The 19,677-nt window shown below is 34.4% G+C and overlaps 1 pseudogene; it reads left to right on the top strand.

Annotated features, from left to right (window-relative positions):
- The first annotated feature begins 16,634 nt into the window (after positions 1–16,634).
- On the top strand, positions 16,635–16,949 carry LOC131197605 (small ribosomal subunit protein eS27-like; annotated as a pseudogene).
- Positions 16,950–19,677: the final 2,728 nt, after the last annotated feature.

Genomic DNA, 19,677 nt, shown 5'->3' with positions numbered 1-19,677 from the left:
TTGTGGCAGGAGTGGCGATTCCACTCTTTTTCTACTAGATGCTATATTGCCTTACAGATTATATACAGTATATGAAGGACTGGAAACACCCTTATATACTTTCAGGATTTTTACTATCGCAGAATGACTCTTACTATGTGCCATGAACTGGGGAGTTTATCAAAGACACAGTGCTAATAATACTCTCTAGTCTAGGCCATTTCAATACGAGAGAGACAGAAACAGAGACAGAGAGAAAGAATAGATGGATGGATGGATGGATGGATGGATGGATGGATGGATGGATAGATAGATGATAGACAGACAGACAGATAGACAGATAGATAGATGATAGACAGACAGACAGACAGACAGACACATGGAGATGAGAGACAGAGAGATATGTAAATAAAATTAATACCAGAGAAAAGTAATTGGCTTTCCAGTTTCCCCTCTTTTAAAAAATCTTTAAAAACTTAAGTAATTGTGTGGGAAGTCCTGCTATGAACCAAGGGTCATGTCTACAAGGAGCCATTGTTTATCCCTGTGTCAGAATGCGCAAACCTTTAAGTTGATATGCTGCTTTGTATATAAATGTGAGGATGTCTTTAAAAATTGGATTCATTTAATGTTAGCTTGCAGACTCTACTGTGTTTCCACTACTATATAGTCTTTTTGTTTTGAAAATCTTGATGATTATGTTAATTCTCTTGATTTCCCCCCCACCCTCATATTTAACTAACAGTTCTCCAAACACCCGTGGTGGCTCAGGCTGTAAGATAGCCTGTTATTAAAACACAGCAGCCTGCAATTACTGCAGGCTCGAATCCCACCAGGCCCAAGGTTGACTCAGCCTTGCATCCTTTATAAGGTAGGTAAAATGAGGATCCAGATTGTTGGGGGGGGCAATAAGTTGACTTTGTAAATATACAAATAGAATGAGACTATTGCCTTACACACTGTAAGCCGCCCTGAGTCTTCGGAGAAGGGCGGGATATAAATGTAAATAAATAAATTTAAAAAAAACCTTCCTATTATGAATGGCTAGCTTGACCCTTCGGAGCTAAATGCCTCTATTCGTATGGGACTGGGGCAGGCAGACTGCTGAATTTTTAGTCCCCATTCTTCTAGGAAGATTTGCAGATGCCCATAAAATAATTGGAATGCATAGAGCAAATTGCTTGCCGACATTATGAGCAAGGGGCCCACTCTCAGAACAATAGACACACTGAGACAACTTGTAAATCTTGAGTCCATTCAGAATAGAGCTGGACAGAGATGGTCCATCAATAATTGTGCTCTTTAATCCTTATAGATAAAGTTCTCATAATTCTACTCTTCCAATTCACATTCCAATCTGACTCTGGTATTTCAATATTAAGATCTTTTTCCCAATTTGTCCTCATCACTCTTTGTAATTTTTCATCAGAATTTATAATCTTATAAACCCTACTAACGAGTCCCTTTAGCCCAATTTCATCTTTCATAATCCGAGATACTAAATATTCAAATTCAGTTTCACATCTATTTATGGAATAATTTTCCTTTAGTTTTTTGTCCATTTTCTATCTGTATTTTTCAAACCAACTTAACCCTAATTTTTCAATAATTTCTTTATTCCTCCTTTCATTTCCCATAACTTTTATCCAATCTCTAATAATTTCTATATTTTCCTCTTTAATCACTTCATTACGTTTTATATTATTTTTAATCGGCCAAATTCAGTTTCACATCTATTTATCGAATAATTTTCCTTTAGTTTTTTGTCCATTTTCTATCTGTATTTTTCAAACCAACTTAACCCTAATTTTTCAATAATTTCTTTATTCCTCCTTTCATTTCCCATAACTTTTATCCAATCTCTAATAATTTCTATATTTTCCTCTTTAATCACTTCATTACGTTTTATATTATTTTTAATCGGCCAAATTCAGTTTCACATCTATTTATCGAATAATTTTCCTTTAGTTTTTTGTCCATTTTCTATCTGTATTTTTCAAACCAACTTAACCCTAATTTTTCAATAATTTCTTTATTCCTCCTTTCTTTTCCCATAACTTTTATCCAATCTCTAATAATTTCTATATTTTCCTCTTTAATCACTTCATTACGTTTTATATTATTTTTAATCGGCCAAATTCAGTTTCACATCTATTTATCGAATAATTTTCCTTTAGTTTTTTGTCCATTTTCTATCTGTATTTTTCAAACCAACTTAACCCTAATTTTTCAAAAATTTCTTTATTCCTCCTTTCATTTCCCATAACTTTTATCCAATCTCTAATAATTTCTATATTTTCCTCTTTAATCACTTCATTACGTTTTATATTATTTTTAATCGGCCAAATTCAGTTTCACATCTATTTATCGAATAATTTTCCTTTAGTTTTTTGTCCATTTTCTATCTGTATTTTTCAAACCAACTTAACCCTAATTTTTCAATAATTTCTTTATTCCTCCTTTCATTTCCCATAACTTTTATCCAATCTCTAATAATTTCTATATTTTCCTCTTTAATCACTTCATTACGTTTTATATTATTTTTAATCGGCCAAATTCAGTTTCACATCTATTTATCGAATAATTTTCCTTTAGTTTTTTGTCCATTTTCTATCTGTATTTTTCAAACCAACTTAACCCTAATTTTTCAATAATTTCTTTATTCCTCCTTTCATTTCCCATAACTTTTATCCAATCTCTAATAATTTCTATATTTTCCTCTTTAATCACTTCATTACGTTTTATATTATTTTTAATCGGCCAAATTCAGTTTCACATCTATTTATCGAATAATTTTCCTTTAGTTTTTTGTCCATTTTCTATCTGTATTTTTCAAACCAACTTAACCCTAATTTTTCAATAATTTCTTTATTCCTCCTTTCATTTCCCATAACTTTTATCCAATCTCTAATAATTTCTATATTTTCCTCTTTAATCACTTCATTACGTTTTATATTATTTTTAATCGGCCAAATTCAGTTTCACATCTATTTATCGAATAATTTTCCTTTAGTTTTTTGTCCATTTTCTATCTGTATTTTTCAAACCAACTTAACCCTAATTTTTCAATAATTTCTTTATTCCTCCTTTCATTTCCCATAACTTTTATCCAATCTCTAATAATTTCTATATTTTCCTCTTTAATCACTTCATTACGTTTTATATTATTTTTAATCGGCCAAATTCAGTTTCACATCTATTTATCGAATAATTTTCCTTTAGTTTTTTGTCCATTTTCTATCTGTATTTTTCAAACCAACTTAACCCTAATTTTTCAATAATTTCTTTATTCCTCCTTTCATTTCCCATAACTTTTATCCAATCTCTAATAATTTCTATATTTTCCTCTTTAATCACTTCATTACGTTTTATATTATTTTTAATCGGCCAAATTCAGTTTCACATCTATTTATCGAATAATTTTCCTTTAGTTTTTTGTCCATTTTCTATCTGTATTTTTCAAACCAACTTAACCCTAATTTTTCAATAATTTCTTTATTCCTCCTTTCATTTCCCATAACTTTTATCCAATCTCTAATAATTTCTATATTTTCCTCTTTAATCACTTCATTACGTTTTATATTATTTTTAATCGGCCAAATTCAGTTTCACATCTATTTATCGAATAATTTTCCTTTAGTTTTTTGTCCATTTTCTATCTGTATTTTTCAAACCAACTTAACCCTAATTTTTCAATAATTTCTTTATTCCTCCTTTCATTTCCCATAACTTTTATCCAATCTCTAATAATTTCTTTATTTTCCTCTTTCATCACTTCATTACGTTTTATATTATTTTTAATCGGCCAAATTCAGTTTCACATCTATTTATCGAATAATTTTCCTTTAGTTTTTTGTCCATTTTCTATCTGTATTTTTCAAACCAACTTAACCCTAATTTTTCAATAATTTCTTTATTCCTCCTTTCATTTCCCATAACTTTTATCCAATCTCTAATAATTTCTATATTTTCCTCTTTAATCACTTCATTACGTTTTATATTATTTTTAATCGGCCAAATTCAGTTTCACATCTATTTATCGAATAATTTTCCTTTAGTTTTTTGTCCATTTGTGACAATCTTACTGGAGTCAAATACCATTTCAAACAACTTTATAATTGTGCTCTTTAATCCTTATAGATAAAGTTCTCATAATTCTACTCTTCCAATTCACATTCCAATCTGACTCTGGTATTTCAATATTAAGATCTTTTTCCCAATTTGTCCTCATCACTCTTTGTAATTTTTCATCAGAATTTATAATCTTATAAACCCTACTAACGAGTCCCTTTAGCCCAATTTCATCTTTCATAATCCGAGATACTAAATATTCAAATTCAGTTTCACATCTATTTATCGAATAATTTTTCTTTAGTTTTTTGTCCATTTTCTATCTGTATTTTTCAAACCAACTTAACCCTAATTTTTCAATAATTTCTTTATTCCTCCTTTCATTTCCCATAACTTTTATCCAATCTCTAATAATTTCTATATTTTCCTCTTTAATCACTTCATTCGTTTTATATTATTTTTAATCGGCCAAATTCCAGTTGTCTCCCCCAAAAAGATTATATCCGGAATTAAAATTTTAACAAATTTGTTCCACATTTTACTTAATCCCTTTAACCAATAACTTCTACTTACACATTTTAAATTTGCTTTATCTAAAAACCACCTTGATCCAAATTTCTCTATATCCCTTAACTCTAAATCTCTCCAATAGTTATCTTCACCTTTAAGTATTTTTACCACTATCCGGATACCATACGCACAGTAATAATTAAATAATTTGGGGATTCCTAATCCACCTTCCTTTTGATTTTGATACCACATTTTCTTCACTAATCTAGGTCTTTTGCCACCATTGCAAAATTTATCCAGTTTTTTCTGATATCCTTCAATATCTTTCTCTGTCAAATTTAGTGGTAGCATCTCGAATAAAAAGTTGAACTTGGGCAGCAACATCATCTTACACATTGCAATTCTACCAAACCAAGACAACTTTAAAATTTTATATTTATCTATCTTCTTCTCAATTTCGTTAATCACCACATCATAATTAAGTTTTTTCAATTCTTTAACCTTAAGTGAAAGCACTATACCCAAATATTTCAATGTGTTTTAATCCTTATCCCAAATTGCTCTTGCATATTCTCAGACTCATTACCATTACTATCCATCAATAATTCTGACTTTGACCAATTTACTTTCAATCCTGTCATTTCCTCAAATTCTATCAAATGCTTATATATCTTTTCAAATCTTTCTCTACATTTTCAAAATAATTAAAGTATCATCCGCATACAAATTTATCTTATACCCTTATATCCTTCTAATTCTTCATCTTTTCTATCATTTTGTCAATATTTCCATAGCCAATAAAAATAATGTTGGGGACAGGGACATCCTTGTCTCGTACCAGCTTCTAATTTTATCTCTTCAGTTAATATTCCATTCACCTTCACTCTTGCACTGCTCTTTTGGTACAATTTTGAAATAACATGTATAAACTTATTACCAAAGCCTAAAGCCTCCACAATTACTTTTATTGTTTCCCATTGTACAGAATCAAAAGCTTTAAAATATCCAATGATACTATACCAATTTTATCACCATTATATTCAGCTACATCTATAATATTTAATACTCTTCTAACAATATCACTCATGTATCTACCCTTCACAAAACCTACTTGATTATAACTTATATATCTATCTATAAATCTATTTAATCTATTACTTATAATAGCAGTAAATATCTTTGCATCCTGATTAATTAAAGAAATGGGCCGATAGGACTCAATCCTTTCTAAATCTTTATCTGGTTTAGGAATTAGGGATATCACCGTTCTATTCCATGACGAAGGTACTTCCCCACCATGTAATATTCCATTAAATAATTTTTGCAATCTTGGTATTATTAATTCTTTAAATTCTTTATAAAACTCAACAGGTAATCCATCCTCACCTGGAGCTTTCCCTAATTTTAATTTTGTATTATTCCATTAATCTCATCTTGTGTTATATCTTCTTCCATCAATTCCTTATATGTTTGATCAATTTTCACCACATACTTTTCTAAATAGCTTTGCAATTTTCCCGATTAATTGGTTTCTTTGAATATAGATTCTGAAAAAATTTCTAACCACTTCACATTTCTCTAATTTTATAACATCTTATACCTCTATCATCTATCAAAACTCCAATTTCTCTCTTCTCTCTTTTATCTTTCGCCATCTTTGCCAATAATTTAGAATTTCTATTACTAAATTCAAAAATTCCTATTTAAAATCTCAAATTTCTTTTACTAACTCTGTATCTTCTTCTATCATTTTATTTCTTAACATATTAAGCTCCTGAAGAATTTTTTTCTTTAGTAAGCAAAATTGATTTTCCAATTCTTTAATCTGATTTTATCTCTTTCCATTTTAATTTTATAATTTTTATATTTCCTACTTGATAATTTAATACTCTCCTCTAAACACCGCTTTCATCGCATCCCAAACAATTTCAAATTTAACCTCCCCGTTATCATTTAATCTCCAACTTTCCTCCAGTTTTTTAAGTATCCATTTTTTATCCTTTTCATTTTTATACAATTTCTCGTCATATCTCCAATAGCTTCTTTTTTTCTCAAAATTAAAATCTAAGTCCACCATAACTTCTGCATGATCTGAATCTTTAAAATTCCCACATCTACCTTATCCACATTATTCAACAAATCTTTAGAAAGAAAAATATAATCAATTCTAGAATATGTATTATATATCTTAGAGAAAAAAGTGTATACTCTCTCAATTCCTTTAACCTCTCTCCACACATCGACCACGCCGTTTCGAAGCATCCACATATTTAAAATCCCCATTTTATTTGCTCCTCCACAGCGGGTGGGATTAGTACTATCTATTTTATCTCTGATTAATTAAAATCCCCAGCCACAATTACTTTCCTACACTTTCATTCTCCAAAATTTTTGTTATTTTTCAAGAAATTCTCTTTGTTTTCATTCGGTAAATATAAATTAACAAGTGTCACTTTTCCTCATTAAGATTTCCAACAATTATTACATATCTTCCATCTTCATCCAAAATGGCCATGACCGTGGTGGGGTAAGGACCTTTCCTTCACTTCACAGGGCTTATTAATGAAGATTTATGAGAATTTATGCCGTTTGGAATGCACTGTTATGGATGAAAGTTAATAAATCATGAACTGAAAGTGTTAACAGCCCAGCAGATTGAATTTAAAACTGGTAGGTCATCTGAAACGGCTTGAATTAAGGAGTTTCTACAGCGTGGGATGACCGAGCCGGCAGACAAGATAAGTTTCCAAAATTAACTATCGTGTTCTGTGTTAAAAAATTTTTTTCTATTGCTGAGGCTAAGGAGTGAATATTAAGGACTGAATTTGATAATGAGAAGAATTTTTTTTTGAGCCTTCCGGAAGTTCAGCCAAGAAGAATTTAATTGAAGAGAAGAGAAACTGACTTTTTATTGGATTGTTTGGCAGTAAGAGGATTTTACTGAGCTAATTTTTTCTTTAGTAAGCAAAATTGATTTTCCAATTCTTTAATCTGATTTTATCTCTTTCCATTTTAATTTTATAATTTTTATATTTCCTACTTGATAATTTAATACTCTCCTCTAAACACCGCTTTCATCGCATCCCAAACAATTTCAAATTTAACCTCCCCGTTATCATTTAATCTCCAACTTTCCTCCAGTTTTTTAAGTATCCATTTTTTATCCTTTTCATTTTTATACAATTTCTCGTCATATCTCCAATAGCTTCTTTTTTTCTCAAAATTAAAATCTAAGTCCACCATAACTTCTGCATGATCAGAATCTTTAAAATTCCCACATCTACCTTATCCACATTATTCAACAAATCTTTAGAAAGAAAAATATAATCAATTCTAGAATATGTATTATATATCTTAGAGAAAAAAGTGTATACTCTCTCAATTCCTTTAACCTCTCTCCACACATCGACCACGCCGTTTCGAAGCATCCACATATTTAAAATCCCCATTTTATTTGCTCCTCCACAGCGGGTGGGATTAGTACTATCTATTTTATCTCTGATTAAATTAAAATCCCCAGCCACAATTACTTTCCTACACTTTCATTCTCCAAAATTTTTGTTATTTTTCAAGAAATTCTCTTTGTTTTCATTCGGTAAATATAAATTAACAAGTGTCACTTTTCCTCATTAAGATTTCCAACAATTATTACATATCTTCCATCTTCATCCAAAATGGCCATGACCGTGGTGGGGTAAGGACTTTCCTTCACTTCACAGGGCTTATTAATGAAGATTTATGAGAATTTATGCCGTTTGGAATGCACTGTTATGGATGAAAGTTAATAAATCATGAGGTGAAAGTGTTAACAGCCCAGCAGATTGAATTTAAAACTGGTAGGTCATCTGAAACGGCTTGAATTAAGGAGTTTCTACAGCGTGGGATGACCGAGCCGGCAGACAAGATAAGTTTCCAAAATTAACTATCGTGTTCTGTGTTAAAAAATTTTTTTCTATTGCTGAGGCTAAGGAATGAATATTAAGGACTGAATATTAAGGACTGAATTTGATAATGAGAAGAATTTTTTTTTTTTTGAGCCTTCCGGAAGTTCAGCCAAGAAGAAATTAATTGAAGAGAAGAGAAACTGATTTTTATTGGATTGTTTGGTAGCAAGAGGATTTTACTGAGCTAATTTTTCTTTATTTTTTTCTTTAGTAAGCAAAATTGATTTTCCAATTCTTTAATCTGATTTTTATCTCTTTCCATTTTAATTTTATAATTTTTATATTTCCTACTTGATAATTTAATACTCTCCCCTCTAAACACCGCTTTCATCGCATCCCAAACAATTTCAAATTTAACCTCCCCGTTATCATTTAATCTCCAACTTTCCTCTAGTTTTTTAAGTATCCATTTTTTATCCTTTTCATTTTTATACAATTTCTCGTCATATCTCCAATAGCTTCTTTTTTTCTCAAAATTAAAATCTAAGTCCACCATAACTTCTGCATGATCAGAATCTTTAAAAATTCCCACATCTACCTTATCCACATTATTCAACAAATCTTTAGAAAGGGGGGGCGTGGCCATGACCGTGGTGGGGTAAGGACCTTTCCTTCACTTCACAGGGCTTATTAATGAAGATTTATGAGAATTTATGCCGTTTGGAATGCACTGTTATGGATGAAAGTTAATAAATCATGAACTGAAAGTGTTAACAGCCCAGCAGATTGAATTTAAAACTGGTAGGTCATCTGAAACGGCTTGAATTAAGGAGTTTCTACAGCGTGGGTTGACCGAGCCGGCAGACAAGATAAGTTGGAATAAATTACTGTGTTTTGTTATCCAAAATTAACTATCTTGTTCTGTGTTAAAAAAATTTTTTTCTATTGCTGAGGCTAAGGAGTGAATATTAAGGACTGAATATTAAGGACTGAATTTGATAATGAGAAGAATTTTTTTTTTTTTTGAGCCTTCCGGAAGTTCAGCCAAGAAGAATTTAATTGAAGAGAAGAGAAACTGATTTTTTATTGGATTGTTTGGCAGTAAGAGGATTTTACTGAGCTAATTTTTTCTTTATTTTTTTTTCTCTTGAGAGCAAATTAATAGCTTGTTTATATTACAAAAAAAAAAAGGATTTTGCTTCGTTTAAGTTGGTTTGTCTTCCTTTCTGCTTTGCTGACGTGGAGGAAAAATGGCGCTGATTAATGTTAGCTGTGAAGTTTTGTGTTTCTTTGTGGAGTATCCTTGAACTTGAGAGATAACAGTGCAAATAAGCCGCTTCGCTTCAATTAAAAGACAGTCGTCCTTTGATCTTCACTAAGACCCTCTGTAAAATTGGTTTGGAATCCTAGTTTGGGAAATTTTTGTTTTTTTCAAAATGACTCAACAACTTTCAGAAACGCAGCAACTTGCTGCAGCTTTAAATAAAATTGGGGAAAAAATAGCAGGACTATCAGAGCGTATAGATAATTTGACATTGAAACTGACATCTGAAATGCAGAATTTAAAGCAAGAGATGAATGAAAACTTTGCAAAACAAAAAGAGGAAATGATAATGATTAAAGATGAAATGGAGCAGATGCATGTGCATGAGGTAAAAGTAGATCGGCAAATTGGTAAAATATTTTATACAAATGAGCAGCAAGATAAGAGAATCTGTCTTTTGGAAGAAGAGATGAGGAAATATAATTTAGTTATCAGAGGAATCTCAGAAGAAAAGGAGGATAAATTGAAACAGCGGGTTTTGAAATGGATTAATGATTTGGATACGCAACTTACGTTCACAATAGCAGACCTGGCAAGTGTTTTTAGAATTGGATATAGAAGGCAAAATGGTTCTAACAGGAATGTGCTTGTCAGGTTCGCAAATCTTGGTGATAAGTTGGAAGTTATGGCCAAGGTGAGAGAGTTGGGAGATGCTTTGAAGTTTGAAGGGAAGACTATTCAAGTCTTCCCGGATATATCAAGAGAAGAAAGGGCATGGAGATTTTTTTTAAAACCAATCACAAAAGTTTTGAGGGATAATGGAATTAAATACAATTGAGGCCACCACAACAATTGAAATTTTTTATAAAGGAAGGATGCGTACAATCACCCCAGATATAGATGCATTATTATATTTACGGAGCTTGGACTGATTGAGATGGAGGATTTAATGGAGATAAAAGATCAAATGCTTCAGATGGGTGGAACATACGTGAAACATCAATCCCAGAAGAAGAAAAAGGGGCTATTGGAGGCAAGACTCCAAAGGGTTAAAGAGGAAAGAAATATCACCTGTGTTGGTTGAACAGAAGAAGAGTCGTGAGGATACAGTAAGAGAAGAAGCAGATAAGAGTCTTGGAAAATCTGAAGCTGAATGCGGGTCATCGCTATCTTTTTTTGAGTGATGAATTTAAATAGACAGCCGAAAGAAGTGGCCCGGGCATTGGCATGTCCCCTCTCCCCCATTCTCTTTATAGAGGCGAAATCGATGAGGATGTGGGGGAAGAAGATTGTTTGTACTTAATTGTTTGTTTGTTTTTTTGTTTTTTTTTCTGTTTTCTTATTGTTGTTTATATGTTAAATATGGTAGTTTAATGTCGGGTGGTGGGCACAGAAAGGAAGATGCGGGGATAGGATTAAAAAATTTATATTTTAAATGGGAGTTATAAAAATAATGTCATGGAATGTGAAGGGTACAGGAATCAGATTAAAAGAAGAAGATTGGAGCTTAAGATTAAAAGGGATTTACCAGACATTTTATTTTTACAAGAAACCCATCAGAAATCTGAAGATTCAAATAGAATGTATATAAAAGGTATGCAAATATATGAAAAAGCATTTGGAACTTCAAAAGCTAGAGGAGTTGCAACACTGATATCAGATAGGGTGTACTTTGAAAAACATAAGGTAATTTTGGATGAAGATGGAAGATATGTAATAATTGTTGGAAATCTTAATGAGGAAAAAGTGACACTTGTTAATTTATATTTACCGAATGAAAAACAAAGAGAATTTCTTGAAAAAATAACAAAAATTTTGGAGAATGAAAGTGTAGGGAAAGTAATTGTGCTCACCTGTCTTTCAAAGCAGGGTTTCTTTTTTAAAAAAATCAGCTGCTAGTGCTAGCTCTTGAATCTAAGTTTTAAGAATTACTCACAGGGCAATCCTATGCACACCTAGTGCTGCCTTATGGGAACTCATGGATATGGGAGAGGAATATAAGGTCAGTCCCCCTTTTTTTTTAAAAAAATTGATCAACCCAATGGTGAAATTGAAATTTTTTTACTACCAGTTCATGGCTTGGTGAGTGTGGCTTGATGGGTATGGCAGGGAAAGGATACTGCAAAATCTCCATTCCCACCCCACTCCAGGGGAAGGTTACTGCAAAATCTCCATTCCCATCCCATTCTGGGGCCAGCCAGAGGTGGTATTTGCTGGTTCTCCGAACTACTCAAAATTTCCACTACTAGGTCTCCAGAACCTGACATAACCTTCTGGATTTCACCCCTGGATCAACCTTGTATTCAGATTGAAATGTCTCTTCAGTTCTTTGATTGCTTCTCCTCTCACAGTAAGTCAATAAGAAAAGATTCTGCCTTGTAATGTCTTTGGTTACTTGGAGAGTTTTGATGCCCAGAAAGCGTGATTGACGGATAGAAATTCTATATTTATTTTTATTCCATATTACCAGTGCTCCATTATTATGCTAAGGAGGGTGTATTGCAAATGTGCAGCTACTGAAATATACTTGTGCTGTAGCATTTTGTAGTCAATTTTGGACGTCTTGTCTGCAGGGACTACAGCCAACTCCATAAAACATAGATCTAGCCTTTTTGTGGAGTTTGTTTCCTAATCTGGACAACCTTGAAGGGCTGACACTATGAGTAGCATTAATTTCTTTCTCCGGCATATTACCTATGGTCCCTAAAAGTAGATTTTTTTCCTGAGTTTTTTTTTAAAACTTATGTGACTAATAGCAACAAGAAATACACAAGCTAGGATATGAATCCCCAAGTATTTAAAGAAATGTTTATATTCATATATATGACCTTGCATCATTACTATTGACTTTCATTACATGTATAGCACTTCATACTTCAAACAAATATTCTTCATTTTGTGAGAACGTCCATGGAACACCATCCAACTTGGTGTAATAGATATATTTCTTCAAAATTCCTTTTCTAATGACCTTAATAATTTCCAAAGAGAAAACTGAGATCTCTGCTGATTATTCTCTGAAATCTGGTTTTATAATGTAATTGGATACTTCTTTTGAAGTAACAATACATGTATCTTCTAACATGTATGCCAAAAGCTACTTTTGCTTACTTATTATTGTTTTAAATCATCATGTCAACAAATGTTCACGTTATCTGTGCAACTTTATTGAAAACATCACATTAGTCTAACATGATCTGTCCGGATAAAATCATGTTGCTTTATACCCACTGCTATATGTGAATGTGTGAGCATGCAACACGCTCAGGCATTGTTGAATCTAATCGAGTCCTAGCAGTTTGCAGTGTAATAGTTGTGAAATTATAAATCAGAACTCTAAAAGCCCACAGAAAATCAGAGTGAAGCCATAACATAAAATTGAAATGAGACAATCATTGACATCAACTCTTCTAACCAAAAGCGCCTAACTTCCAAGGCCTGTGTGGGTTTGGTCTTTGCGGCTTTATGGAACTGTGTCAGGTTGAATCTTTCAGAGTTTGCAGCAGCAATCACATCCAGAAAGCACACACAAGTAACTGATTCAGCAGGATTCAATAACTTCTCTTTATATATAATATAACATATGAAGTAAATATACAATACCAAAAGCAGGTTTTCCAATGTGGTAGTAAATACAAGCAAAATACAAGCAGAGGAATTTCAGTTTCAGTTTGTTTCAGAGCTCAGCTCAGCACAGCATGCAGCTTTTTATACAAAGAGAACCTCCTATATTCAAGGCAGTTAAGCTAAGCCACACCCAGGCTCCTAGCTGTCTCTAGCAAATACTGTTTCAGTTTCCAAACAATCCCCATTGGCTGACCTGTTGCCATGTCTATTCCAGTCTATGAACATATTCTGACAGAATCCATGTTAGATATTCAGGAGGGAAGCTATTTCAGATATTTATCTGTGGCCCCCACCTCTTCAAAATTCCATATGATTGGAATAGAAAGCAGCCACAAATGGGATGATTGCAAAAGGACAGCACAGGATTGTTCTAGCTGGATGAGGCAGTCTGGAAGACTAGAAGCCATCCCTATTACTATATTTGAGTGTGCTTGTCCCTCAAAAGTGATGAAGAGCCATATCTAAGAGTCTGAGGTTCTGCAAACTGAGGTATCTTAACCTTGGGTCTCCTCTTCCGTGGTACAAGGACAACAATGCTGTCTTTTATTATGGGTCTGTAATTAGTACATCTAAATAATCCATGCAAAGCACTTCACTAGGGCTGTATTTGACTATTAAAATATATCTCTGACAGACAAAATCATCTCACTTTTCTTATTCAGCAGTAGGAGAAATGATAGCGGTGTGCAGGAAAATAATTTTGTTCTGTCCCCAAAGGACTGCAATTCTGCATGTTACTTTAGGCCTGCATCCCATCTACCATAAATTGTTCTCTTCATATTAATGACTGCAGCTATTCACTTCAGAGCCATTTAAGACCTAAATCCTCTGGCCATTTCCCAAACCTAGAATCAAGCTGATCCTAGATCTCAGGGCTTTTTACTTGAAACAGAGATCCTCTGCTATTAAGATGTGATCACCAGAGATCATCAATTCTCTATACAATCTTAGCCACTTTTAAAAAAATCACTCCTTACAATTTATTATCATTTCATCATCTCATCTTTCATGCAACCAACACTTCACTGAACTGAGAATATCTTCATTTGCATTTCTATTACACCAGAAGTCAATCCCTTAAGCTTGTCCTTGCAATAAAACAATAAATTTACTCTTGGACTTCAAGAAAATATTGAAATGACACAGTTTAATGATTAATGAGATTTCACATTCTCATTTCATAAAATTAGAATAAAATTACTCTAGCGATGTCCCAACCTCCTTCATCTACATCTTCCTCACCTGTGCCAGAAGAAAAGAAGAAGCCTTTTTTTTTTCTTAAAACCCACAAAATGTACCATTTTTCATGCTGGCTAGCAAGGTGATATATGTTGATTTAAGGATGATCAAATCCAGTGGTGGTATTCAGCCAGTTTGAACTGGTTCCAGCGAACTGACAGCGGCAACCATGGATGGGCTCGCCCACCCACCCTGGCACTATGCCATCCTATTTAGCCATGTTTTTGAGGCTGGGCGCATGCGTGGAAGGCTGGGCGCACGTGGGGATGGTGCATGCGCGCAGGGCAAACCGGGGTAAAAATATGTGAAACCTACCTCTGATCAAATCAGAGGCAACACTTTAAAAGATTCAAAACAATACTTTTAATCCTAACAAAAGAAAACCCAGATGAAGACAAGTTCACAGGATATCTGTGAACTTGCTTAGTTGCTGTTTTTAAAGCCTCCAGGTGACACAGAGCAAGAACCTGGTTGAAATGTCCTAGTCCTTATTTAAATTCAAGACAAATATTTCTCTAGCAAGATGTGTGGAAGAGCTCTTCTTTTCTTCAGATGAAAGAGCAAATCAGTTTCTTCAAAAGAAGAAAAATATTGAAAAAGAGGGATTGCTTACACCCATCTAACTAGGAATTGAACTAGATTGTCTGCTCGGTTTCTTGACTGGTGAATTGCTCGTTTCTTCTTTTTTGCTCCACTGAGCAAGGAATAACATTAAAGGAGGCTATGACTGAAGAATCCAACCTCCATTATACTACTGGGGGGACCCTGAATAGATTGAGGGTTGGTGGAGTATTTTAATAGATAACAACCTGCTATCCATTAGCAGTGTGAATGCAAAGAGGCCCATCTGCTGGTATGTCGGCTATTATCAGAAACATGTATCGAGAATGACTTATTTTTGGCCAATGACAAAGGTGGCTTTATTCTGGCAGTCTGAAGTTTGATGTAGACATGGAAGAAGGAAGAGAGGGGAAGGTGGAAATTGGGGGAAAGAGGGAGGAGGAGGAGGAGGAGGAGGAGGAGGAGGAGATTTGCTCTTGTCCCGAAACACTGCTTCCTATAGTCCACCTAGTACCTTTTTGGCTTTCATGTTTGGTTGATTTTTTCTGGATATCATCTCTCAGCTGTTCAATTGGCTTAACAGCATGGCCCAAAGGCCCATTAAGAGACCAATCCTTCCTTATGTTGTTGTCTAGGCTGTCTTCCCACTGACTGAAAAATGTAAGGGTTTGATTCCCATATAGGATACTGGCTGCCAATTAGTTAGAAATGACCAGATTTCAATGTTTGCTGTTGAAATATAAAGATCTAAACAGGGACTTTGAGATTTGATAAATACCGTTGTTTTATAATCTGACTAAATCACATGACAGAATACAATACTTGTGGGTTACTCACAGGCAGGACTTCTCAGTAGTCTACTTTTACTTTGTAAACCTTTACTTTGAATATTTTCTCTTCTGAAGTTCATAACTCCTCACAAGGACATCTAGTAGCATGCTGAGTATTTGCCTCTTTATCTGTTCCTTGCCTCGATGAGTACTGAGTTCTTCTTCTACCCCTTTTAAAAAAAATGGAATCTGTCATTTCTTTGCTGTTTTAAGTAATTGTTCGCATGTTGCTTTCTTAAACTGATGATTGCAAATCCCTTTAAATTTTGTAGTAATATAAAGTGATGTAGAAATAAAGAGTATGAGAGATGTTCCAGCTAGTATATTTTGCTTTCACAATAATCTCTGCCCAGATGTTTCCAGGAATGAAGGAGAGTATAACAACATCTATAAGATTATCAAGGGACATGGTGGCTCAGTGGCTAAGACGCTAAGCTAGTTGATCAAAAGCTCGGCAGTTCAGCAGTTCCAATCCCTAGTGCCATGTAACGGGGTGAGCTCCCGTTACTTGTCCCAGATTCTGCCAACCTAGCAGTTCAAAAGCACATAAAAAATGCAAGTAGAAAAATAGGGCCTACCTTTGGTGGGAAGGTAACAGCATTCTGTGCGCCTTTGGTGTTTAGTCTTGCCACATGACCGCAGAGACATCTTCAGACAGCGCTGGCTCCTTGGCTTTGAAGCGGAGATGAGCACCGCCCCCTAATGTTGGGAACGACTAGCAAATATGTACAAGGGGAACCTTTACCTTTACTTTATAAGATCATCCCTCCCCTGAGGAGGAGAAGCAGAAGCACAAGAAGAAGCGACTGGTGCAGAGCCCCAACTCCAATTTCATGGACGTCAAGTGCCTGGGTTGCTACAAAATCACCACAGTTTTCAATCATGCCCAGACAGTTGTGTTGTGCATTGGCTGCTCGACTGTGCTGTGCCAGCCCACTGGAAAGGTTGACAGAAAGATGTTCTTTCTGGTGAAAGCAACATTAAACAGTGGAGACTTGGGCACGGGATGGGTGGGATTATGCCAACAGTTGCCGGTTGTGACCCTGAGGTTCTCTGGAGCACCAATGAAAGTATATTATACAATGGAGTTGGGGAACGTGCAGAGTTATTTTTGAGGGCTTGAGTTGTTACCAACGGTGCTATGGGATAAGGGTGGACACCCCTTCCCTTTGTGACTCTGGCACTGTCCTTGTAGCCTTACCCATTTCGTTCAATAAACTTTGGAAATAAAGGGGGGGGGAAAGTTTATGTTGTCATGCACATATCATTGTCTTGTCTACAGATTCCCCTACTTATTATGATTATAGGATTAGGGTTATCTGGGCTGAAATCCAGACAATACCAAAAATTAGCAATTAGGAGTTTCTTTGGTGCCATCTACTGGTCAACCACATTTCTGCAATCCAAAAATGATAGTTGTAATTATCATGCTAACTACAAGCAGCAGTTATATGTCAGCTGATTGGTTTCTAAAGCAAAGAGAATTTTATTGCAAAATAACTTAATAGGAATAATCAACCTAGTGTATAAATTACCAGATACCAAGTATTTATTTCTATCTGTCTCCTCATTATTCATTGTGAGTTCTGCATGCCATTCCCATACAGCATTTGTCATCTACTTTTGTTAAATTGCTGCAGTAATAGGTAACATTAAACAATCACAATTTTTTTAGCAAAGTTGCTACCACTAGGATGAATCTCCTGTGGCACTATGTAAATTTTTCATTGCCTAGGTCTGAAAGTAGTGATAGTGCAGCTCTCATCCAATCATCCTTCTTAAGTCCTTTTTCATTTTGCAATGAACAAGATTTGTTCTACTGGCAATAAAGAAATAAGAAAATGTGATATCCACATCCTCTGTGTGACAATCCATGAGGACTCCAAATGAGACATTTTGGCATGTTTTCAAATATGTACATCTGCTAAATATTTTGTACGATTTTACAGATTTTGCACTTGAATCTACTTACCTAAGCAGATCCATTCACGATAATCAACTCACAGAATTCCTTGGAAGCATGGGCAAAGGAACATTGTACTAATTAATTAATAGACAGAGAAGGGAATTAAGTGGGATTGGAGTGCATTTTTTTGGTCATTTTCATTCAGGTATGTTTTTGGCAGGTGGACCTTGATTTGCTTGCCAAATTCAGACCAGTGTATCTTGATTGATACTCCCATTTTCTCTAGCCAACACACTGGGCTAATGGGATTTTGTGATGACATCATCTTACACATATCCTCAGTGGTGGGATTCAGCCAGTTCGCATCACTACGGGAGAACTGGTTGTTAACTTTCTGAGCAGTTTGGCAAAGAAGAAATCATTAGGGTAGAGAACCAGTTGTTAAATTACTTGAATCCCACCACGGCATATCCTTCTCACTTCTGCCATGTAAAATGATTTTGAGTGATTCTCAGCAATGATAGCCTCAGAGACTTAGCCAGAAGAGCACATACTTAAGATGTCAATACTGAAATGGGAGTTTCATCACAAACCATATGGTCTAAGTTATTTATGGTGAGAGAATGCTGTTTGTCTGCTGCAAACAAAGAGTTGCTTGCACACTTTGAAGTCCAAAATTTTTACTATGGCCTAACACATTTGTTAGCTTTTAGGATCTCACAAGACAGCCCCTATTGTCTGTTTAATTGAAGGAGCTATGGTTATGATAAAAGCAAGAAGTTTTTCTTGAATCTCCTACTAATAAAAAGTATAATAGAAAGGAAACTGTGCCAAATATCTTTTAAGATTTGTGTGAAGAATTGACGATGTTTGCACTCTTCCTTCAACTGAATATGAAACTATTCTGATCAGCAGAAAGCACTGCTAGATTTTACTCTTCAAAACCCTGCTTCTTTTTTCTCCTTTTTGCTTTTATTTCCTTGAGCAGATTGTTTATTCACTAGAGTAGTCTAATCCCAGAAGTTCTAAAACAGGATGCACAATTTTTTTAGATCTTTCTCAGCAATGACAACACTTTGTAAGCATCCAATGATGCTTTGTCATAACCACCAAGGCCAACTGTTCCAGGCATAACATTTTGTAATTAAACTCCTATTTTCTCTAGCCAACACAGAGGGCTAATAGGATTTTTGTGATGACATCATCCCACACATCTCCTTCTCCTCCTCAACAGACACCTAAGAGATAAGCAGCCCACATTGGCCAATATCCCACTTAGCTTTGGTTTGGCTAGCCATTCTGTACTTCTTATTTTCTTTAACAAATGCTTTAAGAAATAACAATATTATTTAAAAATGTATCAAAACATAAGAGGCATAATCAGGATCAGAACCATTGGGAGTGGGGTGGCCTTCCTCTACCCTTCTGGACTCACTCCTCACCTCAGTTCTCCCATATATGCCTACAACTAGGTGAGGAATAAATAGAAGAAAAACGTTGTGGCAGCTAGAATAGCTCCTTTTGGAAGTCATGCTATCCTTCTGTCTCTATGTGAAAAAGCTAACCACATAGATCTTCTTTCCCTAAACGTATGAGTAATTTGAGGTAAAAAATATGGTTAAAGATGATTAGGGGACTGGAGGCTAAAACATATGAAGAACAGTTGCAGGAACTGGGTGTGTCTAGTTTAATAAAAAGAAGGACTAGGGGAGAAATGATAGCAGTGTTCCAATATCTCAGGGGTTGCCACAAAGAAGAGGGAGTCGGGCTGTTCTCCAAAGCACCTGAGGGTAGAACAAGAAGCAA

Source organism: Ahaetulla prasina, chromosome 1, assembly GCF_028640845.1.
Source record: "Ahaetulla prasina isolate Xishuangbanna chromosome 1, ASM2864084v1, whole genome shotgun sequence".
Taxonomy (NCBI): domain Eukaryota; kingdom Metazoa; phylum Chordata; class Lepidosauria; order Squamata; family Colubridae; genus Ahaetulla; species Ahaetulla prasina.
Note: the sequence above shows the minus strand (reverse complement) of the source record. Positions and strands in the feature narration are given on the sequence as shown.